At 40.3% G+C, this 12,250-nt stretch overlaps 1 protein-coding gene across 2 annotated transcripts in view; it reads left to right on the top strand.

Moving 5' to 3' along the window:
• Positions 1 to 12,250, top strand: part of AGBL1 (AGBL carboxypeptidase 1) — a 968,506-nt gene that overhangs the window by 259,695 nt on the left and 696,561 nt on the right. The window lies entirely within an intron of this gene.

Here is a 12,250-nt window from a genome sequence, read left to right on the forward strand (position 1 = left end):
TGTCAGTAGTTATCAATGCATCTTGATAGCATGTTCCATTGATTTCAGACTGCAGAAATCGATAAAAATCTTCAATTTCTTCATCTTTGGCTTTAGTGGTTGATGCACAAATTTACATAATAGTCATATTAACTGGCCTTCCTTGTAGGCATATGGATATTTTCCTATCACTGACAGGGTTTTACTTCAGGATTGATCTTGAAATGTCCTTTTTGATGATGATCAAGACACTATTCCTCTTCAATTTTTCATTCCTGGCACAGTGGACCATATGATTGTCTGATTCAAAATAGCCCAAACTAGTCCTGCAGCAATAATAGAAGCTGCAGCAATGGGCTCAAGCATAGCAACAGTTGTACAGATGGCACAGAACTGGGCAATGTTTTGTTCCTTTGTACGTAGGGTCGCTATGAGTTGGAACCAACTCAATGGCACCTAACAACAGCAACAATGCCAGTCCATTTCAGCTCACTAATGCCTAGGATATCAATCTTTATATGTTCCATTTCATTTTTGATGACTTCCAGTTTTCCCATTTTCATATTTTGTAATTCCACATTCCAATTATTAACAGATGTTTGCAGCTGTTACTTCTCATTTTGAGTTGTGTATAGGGGTTAGGATTTACATATTTTGGAGGGACACAGTTCAAGCCATAACAGATCCCTAACAGTGAATGAGGTATGAAAATGAGTTTTCTGCCTCCTGGGTGAGAGGTAGGCCAGTGGCCACAGCCCATTCCAGGTTGGTTAGGTGGCAGCACAGGTCTCTGGTATTAGTCCTTGTCAGCAATGATCCAGTGAACAAATGGGACTGAGTGGAGGACATTGGTGTCTTATATTGGGAGGGACAATCGCTGGCTAAATATAAGTAGATTTGCAACACGGAAAAATGAAAACAAAAAGAAGAGACCACTGAGAGTGATATGCATAGCTATGGATAATCAACTAATACTCCTGAAATGACAATTAACATTTAGAATAAAAAGGAATTCAAATTATATATTCACTATGGTAGGCCAGACAATACCCTTCCCGCCCCCACATTCTATGCCCTAACCCCTTTTACATTGTAAAAGAGACTCTGCAGATGCAATTAAGGTTACGGACCTTAAGATAGGGAGGTTATTCTGAATTATCAAGGTAAACTTGATCTTATCACATGAACCCTTAGAAGTGAAGACCTTTTTTTCTGGCTAGAATAATTTGTGGTAAAAAAAGGAGGCAGAAGAGCACTGGTAGAACAGGAATTCAGAGAGATTGGAAGCATGAAAAGGATTTGATGTGCCATTGCTGGCTTTGAAGATGCAGGAAGAAATCTGAGAAAGACCCCTGGTTGCAGCCAGCAAAGAAATGGGGACCTCAGGACTATAAAAAAATGGCAACAAGAAACTGAATTCTGCCAACAACCCGAATGAGCTTGGAAGTGAATCATCTCCCAGCTCTTCCAAATAAGAGCCTTGACCAGCTGACACCTTGAGTTTTGCTTGGTAATATACTTGTTTTGGACTCTAACCCACAGGATTAGGAGATAAATTAGTGTTGTTTTAAGCATCTAAGTTTGCGATAATTTGTTATGGCAGCAAAATAAAAGTAGTAATTCACATATCCATGTATGTACCTGCTTTTTTTTTAAAGTGTATATACACAAAAATCTCAAGGAAAGCACCATACACTACATAACACACTAGAGTAAATAAGGAGTATGGGGACAGATATACACAGCCTGGGGGTGAAATGCTTCTGATTGGTCTAGAAGCATAATGAACTTTGATCATTTTTACTTCTTCAGTGATAAATTAAAGAGAGAGTGCATGTGTGAGATGACCATACTATCTGCTTTTGAGAACTGCTTGCTAACATACATGGTCAGAAATCCAAACTCAGCTTCAGCCTTCACTCACACCTTTGTCAAAACTGACAAATCTTCCAGTCGGCATATATATATATATGTTATGTGTGTTTATGTGTGCATAGTGTGTGTAGATGCAGATATATAACGATTGTTTCCAGAACAGTTTTCTAAGGTGTTAAGAGTAAAGAGTAAAGCTGAAAATTGGCCCTGCAGAATCACTGAGATCCCTGCTTCCCTGCATAGCAGGTGAAGGAGGACATGAGGGTTTGGTTTCTATATACCCCAGGCCTTTTTTTTTCTCCCCACAGTGACATCCCTTGCAGGCTTCCCCATTTTGAAAGCTTACTTATGAGTTTACCAGGGAAAACAGCCCTTGCTTCTTTCTCCTCAAACATTCCAATCATAAGAATGAATGAATTGCTCGTGGGAGCCACCACTCCAATCTACTAGCGAGTCTTTATTTCAGCACTGGGCTATGATGGACAGCCCCTCTAGATGGCTGGGTGGTTTGCATGCGCTCCTTATGCACTTAAGAAAGCTGTGTGTTCTGTGTTCTAAAATGTACGTGTGGATACTGATAAATGCTAATTTATGATAAACAAGAGCTGAATTAACAGGGAGTACAACAGCAGAGGGAGAGGCTGTTTGGTAAAACTAGGAAGGGGGAATGGAGAATGGAAGTGAGAAATAGAAACTCACTGGAAGTAAAACCAAAGAGGTTAAAGATGACAGAGTTTTTTTTTTTTTTTAACGTTTAATTAATTAATTAATTAGGATTTAACCCAGAGAGAGACTTGGATAGACTAATTTGGAAAAAAGATATTTGGATTTATATCCAGGAAATTGGACAAGGCATATTTTTCTTTGTATGAGAATTAGGGAAGGGGAAAAAAAACAGCTCAGTCAAATGCCTTCCTGGAATATCAATTAATGTTCAAACCTTGGGTTTATGTCTGGAGAAACTATACGAGTAACCTTTTTTTTCTGAAGATGAGAGGCAACCTTGCTGGCCTTAGGCTAGAGTCTAGGTGGAACTTAAAAGCTGAACCCAAGTAGTCTCTTAAGGCGGATCAAAGGGACTTAGAGCCTTTGCTGTGCGCCAGGAATGTGATGATCTGCAGAGGCTTTGCGTCCTGAAAGGTGCACTGGGAAGATGTAAGAAACAGGGTTGTGTTCTCATGATAAAGGCAGTGGATTGGAGCAAGAGTGAGGGCAGAATTTATCCAACAGCAAATGAGGAGATGTTCCCTTTGGAGATATCCATAGCATTTTGTTTTGTGTAGCTTCTTTTGTGAAGAGTGATGGAAAGTGAGGTGATATAGATTCTTTTACGTTTGAGTCAGCTGATTTCTATATGGTTACAAGGGTTGTCCAGCATCACACAGTTAGCAACACCCACACCACCTGATCCATCCAAATACTCTCGGTTTTTTTCAAGTCCTAAATCCTAAATATACTCCCATTTTCTTTGAGGATAACCTTGTTTCCTATTATTCTGGGAACAAACATTGAGACTAGCAGTGGAGGGCTTGTTCGTGGGTAAGATAATGTTTGAGGACTCGAGGAATATGTTAGCTAAAACCAAAGAATTCACTGGGGCATGATTTTATCTTCAGATATTTGGTAAGCAGTCATGTAAAAGAGGTATTTACTTTAATCCATGTGGTCGCTGAGGGTAGATGTAGGATTGAAGTGTGGTAGTTCCAGGAAAGCTGATTTCAACCCAGGATAAAAAACTTCCTTTCGGTTTGAATGCTCCAAAATGGAATTAGCTGATTTATGCGGTGATGAGATCTCTATCTCCCAGGGTAATTAAGGCTGAATGATCATTTGCCAGGGATGCTACAAAGAGAATTATAAAACTGAAAGAAGAGTGGAGTGGGCTTGTGGTTGATAACTCATATCCTGAAATCCATTGCGTCCTTCAGAATTAAAGCTGTTCTAACTGAACTTCTTTACCTGCCCTTTCCTATTTTTCAAATTTGCTCTTGATTTCTACTCTCTGTCTAAGTAAGCTTTTGTTCCTACCTGGGATGAAAAAGGGACTTTTGGTTAGCCAAGTCCTACTTAGCTTCCTGGGCTCAATTCTTGTTTCTCTCATTTCCTTTTTGATGTACTCATCAATTTATCCCCATTCTTTTCTTTACCTTTCTAATATCCTCTACTCCAGTGCCACCTTTATCATTCTTTAACATAACATGTGCTTCTGTATCCTAAAATAATATTTCCTTAACTGTGCCACCTGTCTCACTTCAATTCTGAATCTGTTCATGAAACAATACATTGTTTACACTTGGTATTCCACGTCTCCGATTCACACTACGTCCTTAAACCCTTGACGTGTAGCTCCTACCTCATCATTTTAATGAGTGGTAGGTGCATAGGTGCTTGCTTTAATTCTAATGTTCTCTAAATTTTCTGCTTTTTTTTAATGAAAAAATATTATAAAGACCCGCTGTTGTTGTGTGCCATCAAGTCGATTCCAACTCACAGCTACCCTATATGACAGAGTAGAACTTCTCCATAGGGTTTCCTAGGCCATAATCTTTATTGGAGCAGATCACCAGGTCTTTTCTGTGGAGTAGCTGGTGGGTTCAAACCACTGACCTTTTGGTTAGCAGCTGAGCACTTAACCATTATACCACCAGACTCTCTAGTCCCTCTTAAAGGCCCTCTACCAAAACAAAATAAAACCCTTTGTCATAGAGTCCATTCCAACTCATAGTGACCCTGTAGGACAGAGTAGAACTGCCCCATGGGGTTTCCTAGGCTTTAATTTTTACAGAAGTAGACTACCACCTCTTTCTGCTGTGGAGTGCCTGGTGGGCTGGAACCACTGACTTTTCAGTTAGCAGCTGAGCTCTTAACCACTGTGCCACCAGCAGGGGCCCATCTATGGAAAATAGTACCTATGGCGGTTAGTTTTAAATTACTGAATGATTTCTCAGTTGACAATGGAAACTGCAATCGATGGCCAATAGAAACTGCTCATTAGCGCCCCTCCTCAAGCTGTGCCCAGGGCATGTGCCCTACCTGCCATACCTTAGTTATGCCTCTGGCCACCAGGGTTCCTTATAAAGACCCTCCATGACCTCTTAATTGTTAAGTCCAGCAGCATCTTCTCAATCTTTTTCCTCCTTTAATTTCTCATGACCCCTTGGTACAAGGTGAGACATTTCCTTGCCTTCTGGAAGTCCTTCTTCCATTGACTTTTGTGGCAGCATCATGCTGATTCCCCTTCTATTCCCTCTCCCGTTTTCTAACTGTGGGCTCCCCAGGAGAAGGTATTCACCCTATGCCTTCCCCCATATTTTTCCCTTCAGCTATATGCAAATGTCTCTCAAATTCCTTCACTTAAGCCCTGACTTGTCTTCTAAATTACCAACTCATATTTTCAAATGCCAGCTAGAGAGCTCTCCCTGGTTCCTGTAAGTACTTCAGAGTGAACGTGGTGAAAACCAAATTGATAATCTTTCCCCCATCCTCTAATTAGCTCCTCCTGCTCACTCCCTGTAGAGTCGCTATGGGTTGGAATCGACCCTACAGCAGTGGGTTTGGTTCTGGTTTTTGCTCACTCCCTAATTGTTCTTCATGATGCCACCATTATCCAAGCTACTTAGGCTCAAAATTTTGTAGTCAGAGGTAACTCTTCCTTCCTCTCACTCCATGTTAATTGCCCAATTCGTATATGATTGCTTTCAAGTGAGTTGTCCTCCTTTTCTATTCCCATCACCTCCACTTTAGTGTGGAGCCTATTATTTCTCACCTGGACTTCTCTACAGTAGCCTAACAAATAGCCTCCAGGCCCTTGGCCTCTGTTCACTCCAGTCGCAACCTACAAACTCTTGAAGTACAATTCTCACCATTCACCCTCTCAAACAGCACCATTGGCTTCTCCTCACTGACAAAGCTAAATACAGCCTGAAATTCAATGTCCTTCACAATATTGGACCCACCTCTGTATGTATCTTAACCACCGCTAATAGTAGTTATTAATAATAGTTAACATGCATGGGTGCTCACTCTGGGCCAGGCATTGTGCTAAGTGATTTATAATAATTCTATGAAGTAGGTACTATTATTATAATTTAAGTAATTTGTCAGTGGTCATGGAGTTAGTAAGTATTTGAGCGTAGGTGGGGTGACTCCAGGCCCTGGGTCTTTAATGGTTCTGCTGTACTGTCTGCTTAGCTACTACTTAAAGGTGCTTAGCACCTTTAACCTGGAATTTTCATGCATCCACTATCTACCACTGCCCTAGCTCCCTGACTGGAATGTTTTTTACAGACCTCATTTTTAGAAAATACCTCTGTCCCAAGGACTCTTTACCAACCCCATCCCCACTTTGAGGTCCTGTGTTATGGAAACCCTGGTGGCGTAGTGGTTAAGTGCTATGGCTGCTAACCAAAAGGTCGGCAGTACTAATCCGCCAGGCGCTCCTGGGAAACTCTATGGGGCAGTTCTACTCTGTTCTGTAGGGTTGCTATGAGTTGGAATCAACTTGACAACAGTGGATTTATATGACATAATTTAAAATTGTTTTCTGGAAACACAATCCCTAGTTTCTCAGCTCTGATATTTTATTCCTTAATATTATCATCTGTATTAAAAAAAATGTTGTCATCTAGTTGATTCCAACTCATGGAGATCCCATGTGTTTCAGAGTAGAATTGCATTTGATAGGGTTTTTAATGGAGATGACCTTTTGGAAATATATTGTCAGACTTTTCTTCTGAGGTGCTTCTGGGTGGATTCGAACTGCTAGCCTTTCAGTTAATAGCTGAGAGCCTAAATATTTGTGCCACCCAGGAGCTCTACCACCCTTATTATCTCCTCTTTATTCTTTAAGTTACTTGCATAATGCCTTACCTAAAATATAGTAAGTTCTTCATTTAAATTGAACTGATTGGTAACACATTAATTAGATATCAGATCTTGTCCTAATTCAGTAGAGTGTACATCTCATATTTTATTGTTATTATCTTTATTACTCCTTTTTAGACAGCCTGAAGGGGTTCCATTGATTTATAGTTAATTGATACATATGTTTTTGGTTTATCAATGCTTCAAGGATTGTTCTTCTAAGTGAGGGGAAGAAAAGTCCCATTTTATATAAGACCAGTAATAACACCTGAAATAAGGCCAAGTCAGTATCCTCATAGATAGAAAAAATGCAAATTAGATGAAGTAGAATTGATAGAATTAGAGTTGATTTTAATCTTCTACATCAGAAAGAAGAAACTCATCTAAGCTCTCCAAGCCAAGATTGAACGGTCTGCAATTTTTCTACAGAGGAGCTCATTTAAAAAAACTGATTTTAGTTCTCTGAACCCTTCTGATTTCAAAAACTTGGGCGGGGATGCTGATGATAGGGTACGGTGGACACCTGGCTCTTTACTGTAGCCCTCTGTGTCTCAGTGACCCAAGACGGTGGGACGGAGTTGCCTCTGCAACTGTCTGCAGGAATGGGTTGAAATTGACCATTTTCGCAGGCCTGTCTCAGAGAGTGGGTGATGAAGTTTTTGCCTCTCATATGTGAGCCTCATGCTTTTGGTCTCTTTCCACACCCATGTTTCTGTTTTCAAAGGGGCCGGAGATTATTCATATTTCCGATTTTTTTCTTCATCCTCTTGTCTCCCTCAGCCCTTTGATTTTCTCTCAGTCACAGTCGTTATTTGTCAGTTCTGCTTTCTAAAAGCCTCCAAGTTTGTTTGGTGTATGATGAATAAATTTTTTTTTAATGTTTTGTGACAGAACATTTCTGGGGTAAAGGAGTGATAAATATCAAATCAAGTGGAGGCCAGAAATTTAATTTTCCCTATCAGGGCCAATCTGTGCTTCGTTTTATCCTGACAAAAATTGATATTTTATCCCTGGGATAATGGAAGACTCTGATTGCAGTGCCTTTTCACAATTAAAAAAAAAAAAAAAAAAACTCTTTCTTCCTCCAAAGAAGCTCGAATCAAAGCAAAGTAGATTCCATGCACATTGTGAAGAAAGTCACCTTATACTCCTTCAGCCTTTGTGTCCCCTAGCCTGGCAGCAAGTATTTCCATAAAGTTGCTGCAGGTTCTTGATTTAATGTGTTGCAGTCAGGTTTTATCTCTGGTTCCCCTCAAGAAATTTATCTAGTAGAGGAGGGACATAAGGAAAACTCCCCCACTTTCTTTGTTCAGTCCCGTTTCAGAAATTAAGGAGGACTTGAGGAGACTGAGATGACACCTGAGAACTGGTCCTTGAAGTAACTCACTAGGATGTGGTTAAGCTTAGTTTAGAGTGGAACAAAACAGTACTTATTTAACAAACACTCATAAAGTGCTTGGAGTCCCTGGATGGGGCAAAGAATACTTCTGACTGCTAATCAAAAGGTTGGAGCTTCGAGTCCACCCAGAGGCATCTGGGAAGAAAGTCCTGGCGATCTGCTTCCAAAAACTCAACCCTCGAGAAGCCTTTAGCGTGCAGCTCTACCTTGACACACATGGGCCGCCATCAGTTGGAACTGACTTGTCAGGCATTGGGAGTTTCCATAAAGTGCTCACTTTGCGCAGGGACCCTGCCAAGAGCTCTTTAAATATTAACTCTTTTAATGATAACAATCCTATTTTTAAATAATTTTTTATTGTGCATCAGGTGAAAGTTTACAGAACAATTCAGTTTCCCGTTCGATTAAAGTGTTCCATGACATCGATTTCATTCCCCACAACGTGTCAGCACTGTCCCCATTTCAGTCCTAGTTTCCCCTTTTCCTTTCGTCCTGATTTTCTACCCCTTCCGGCCTTCTCGTCTTTGCTTTTGGGCAAATGTTGCCCTTTTGTTTTTGTGTAATTTATTGTTCTAAGAAGCATGTTCCTCTGGGTGTTATTGTTTATTTTATAGGTCTGTCTATGGCTTGGCTGAACGGTGATCTCTGGGAATAGCTTCAGTTCCAGTTCAAAAGGTTGTCTTAGGGCTATAGTCGCGGGGGTTCCTCCAGTCCCTGCCAGACCAGTAAGTCTGGTCTTTTTTGTGAATTTGATTTTTAGATCCTATTTTTCAATCCCCATTTTATGGATGATGAAACTGAGACACAAAGAGTCTAATTAACATGACTAAAATTACCAGCAAGTGGTGGAGCCAGGATCCATGTTTGTAACATGACTAAAATTACCAGCAAGTGGTGGAGCCAGGATCCATGCTCGTAATTCCTTGCCTCTTCATTCGAACTTGTTCAGTTTGGTTTGGGTCTACTCTGTTCCCTCACAGACACCTTTCTAGTTCTTCTCTGTTGAGTCTCTAGAGTGTAATGAAGAGAAACTCCACAAATCATATTCCTTCTAAGTCCCCAATCTAATTATGCCAGAGCCACTCAGAAAATGCCCAGGTTCCCAAATACTAGAATTTGTCTGAGATGTAGTTTCAGCTGTCAGAAGCTGAGTGGGCTACTCTACGTGTCTTTGTCCACCTGCAAATTAGGCAAGGATGGACTAACTGATTGCTCCTGTTCTAGCAGTTAGGTGTGAGGATCCTAAATTTGATACATTTTCTTTTGGACACCCAGGCTTTGCAAATCATGCCCAGAAATCCATTTCAGATCCAGAATCTATCTTCTAGGGAGATGGAGTAGGGTTAAAAACCTTCTCCCAAGTGTGCCACTGCAGAACATATGTGTATACTGACTGCTCTAGTTTTGCAGAACACTAGACTACCCTCTTGTCCTTTCCATGGCATTTCTTATGATGTATCACACTTGTTAGCTGTTGTCAAGCTGGCTCCAACTTACGGGGAACCCATGTATAACAGAACAAAAAGTTCTGTGCCATTTTCATGATCATAGATATATTTGAGTCCACTGTTGTGGCCATCGTGGCAGTCCATCTTATTGAGGGTTTCCCTGCCTTCACCGGCCCTCCACTTTTTCAAACATGATGTCCTTCTCCAGTGATTAGTCCCTCTTAATGATGTATCTAAAGTAAGCAAGTTGAAGTCTCGCACAATATCCTGTGTTCCATACAGTTTTCACTGGATAATTTTTGGAAGTAGATTGCCAGTCCTTTTTTCCTAGCTTGTCTTAGTCTGGAGGCTCTGCTGAAATCCATCTACCATGAATGACTCTGCTAGTATTTGATATACTGGTGGCATATCTTCCAGCATCACAGCAACATGCAAGCCCCACATGAAAACAAACTGACAGATGGGTGGTGGGTATCATACTTGGGTATATGTAACAATATATTCCATGAGGACAAAGCAGTATATGCCTTATGGAGTCATCAGAGGCTACATAATGACAGGCTCAGAAGTCTTGCAGAAACCCCAACAATAGTTTTTTTTTTTTTTAATTCCTAGTATTGATAAAATAGATGGGATGGAGCATGATCCTGAAACAAAGCTCCTTGAATGGGATCTTAGTGTAGTGTGTTTTTTATGACACCCACTCAGGTTTAAAGCTCATAGCATATATCTGATCTATGCCTCCTGGCGGCATTCTCTGACAAATCCCCAGATGACATATATATTTATCCACTTTATCATCCAGAGTAGGATCTATGAAGAGAAAATGTGTTAAGTCACAGGATTTCTTATTGCTGATGACTGCATCATATGCCAGTTATTGTATTTTAACTTCCTCATATTCTCCTAGGTCTAGGGGCCTTTATGCTAAAGATTATAGACTGATGGGCCATGGGTGAGCTTCATTCATCTGTGGACTCTTGAAAATTATATACATCATTGTGTGCATGTAAGTGTGATATGTGTGTGTGTGTTTTAATTTCATCAAATTTCATGTAAGTCTGAAAGTTAGTTTGAACTTTTGGAACCCAGTGACAAAAGTCAATTCAAACTTGCATTAGAAAAATAGAAAATGTGTGGGCTCATTTAATTTAAAAATCCAGGAGTGGAATCTTGAGGCATGGCCTTATCCAAGCACTAAACAATATCATCACAATTCAGCCTTTTGCTGTAGTCCCCAGCTGTGTTCCTCTCTGTATGGGATTCATTTTAGACACGCCTTTTTTACATAGTGACCCTCTTTACCCCTTAGAGCTCTAGGTTTACACTCTACTAATTAGAAATTCCAGTGGGAAGAGACAGCATCTGTTCCAGTATGTCCAGAACAAGTCCCAGAGCTACCTTTTGTTTTAAGTGATGTGCCATCTTTTATTCGATCACTGTGATGGGGAGGGATGGTGAGAGAATATGCAAGTTTTCCATGCCTACATCCAAGGGATGAGGTCATATCTGCCTGAGCCATGTGGACTGAAAGTGGGAAGCAATGGTTCCCTAAGGAAAGTCAGATTTCTATTAAGAGAAGACAGAGAATGGATGGGGGGTAGGCAAAGCCAAGATAAATCCATAGGATGTAATGTCCATCCCCCTCCTCCCATATTTAGAAGCATCATCTAAGGAAAAGGCTTTTGGGTTCACATTTTGACACTTCCCTCATGTTCCAAACGCATGCTATTAATAGATAAAATATAAAAATAGAAAACCTGAAGGACATAGGTTAAAAAGTATGTGTGGACCACAAATGGATCACAAATTCAAAGCATTTGTTCCTGTTGTTGTCATTTGATTCATAGGGACTTGTTCTGACTCATAGGGACTCTATAAGACAAAGTAGAACTGCACTGTAGAGTTTTCTAGGCAGAAATCTTTATAGGAGCAGATTACCAGGTCTTTTCTCCCATGGAGCAGCTGGTGGGTTTGAATTTGAACTTTCAGTTAGAAACTGAGCTCTTAAACACTGCAACACTAGGAGTCAGTGGCTCTGCAGATGGAATGAGTTAATGATGGCCAGCATTTTACCCACAGGAAGTTTCTACTGAAACTGCTCCACATGAGTAAGGGGTCTAGAACCAGGCTCACCACTTGATATCAGAGGTTGGTGCTGGACTTTTTTCCTTTTCCTGCAAAGGAAAACAGACAAAAAAAAAAAAAAAAAGAAAATTGCTGCCAACCTAGTGCTTGGGGATTTGGTTTTGCAGGAATTTATGGACTTTAGGGAGCCAAGAGGATAAAGCTTTAACCAAGAACAGCACAAGAACTGTCTTCTGAATCTGCGATAGTCCAAGTATCACTATGAAAAAGGAACCCCCAAATGCTTCTGAACCAGGGACCTGGGGTGAAGGGAGGCAAACATAGCATGACCAGGTAGGTATGATGAGCAGAGAGGGAGGGAAAGGGGCGGGGGGAAAACGCTCAAAATGATCCTACGAACCAATACTCTGAAATTCATGATAAGAAAGATAACCAACACAATCAAGAATAAAACCACAAATTCACTCCAGGTAATATCAAATATATGAAATTTTCATAGGAAGATTTTAAAATTACTATGTTTAAAAAAAAAAAAAAAAAAAAAAAAAAACTAGTGCCAAAATTGATAAATGAAATAATAAATGCCGATTAAGAAGAA

The sequence above is a fragment of the Loxodonta africana genome, chromosome 13 (genome assembly GCF_030014295.1).
Source record: "Loxodonta africana isolate mLoxAfr1 chromosome 13, mLoxAfr1.hap2, whole genome shotgun sequence".
In the NCBI taxonomy this organism is placed as follows: Eukaryota; Metazoa; Chordata; class Mammalia; order Proboscidea; family Elephantidae; genus Loxodonta; species Loxodonta africana.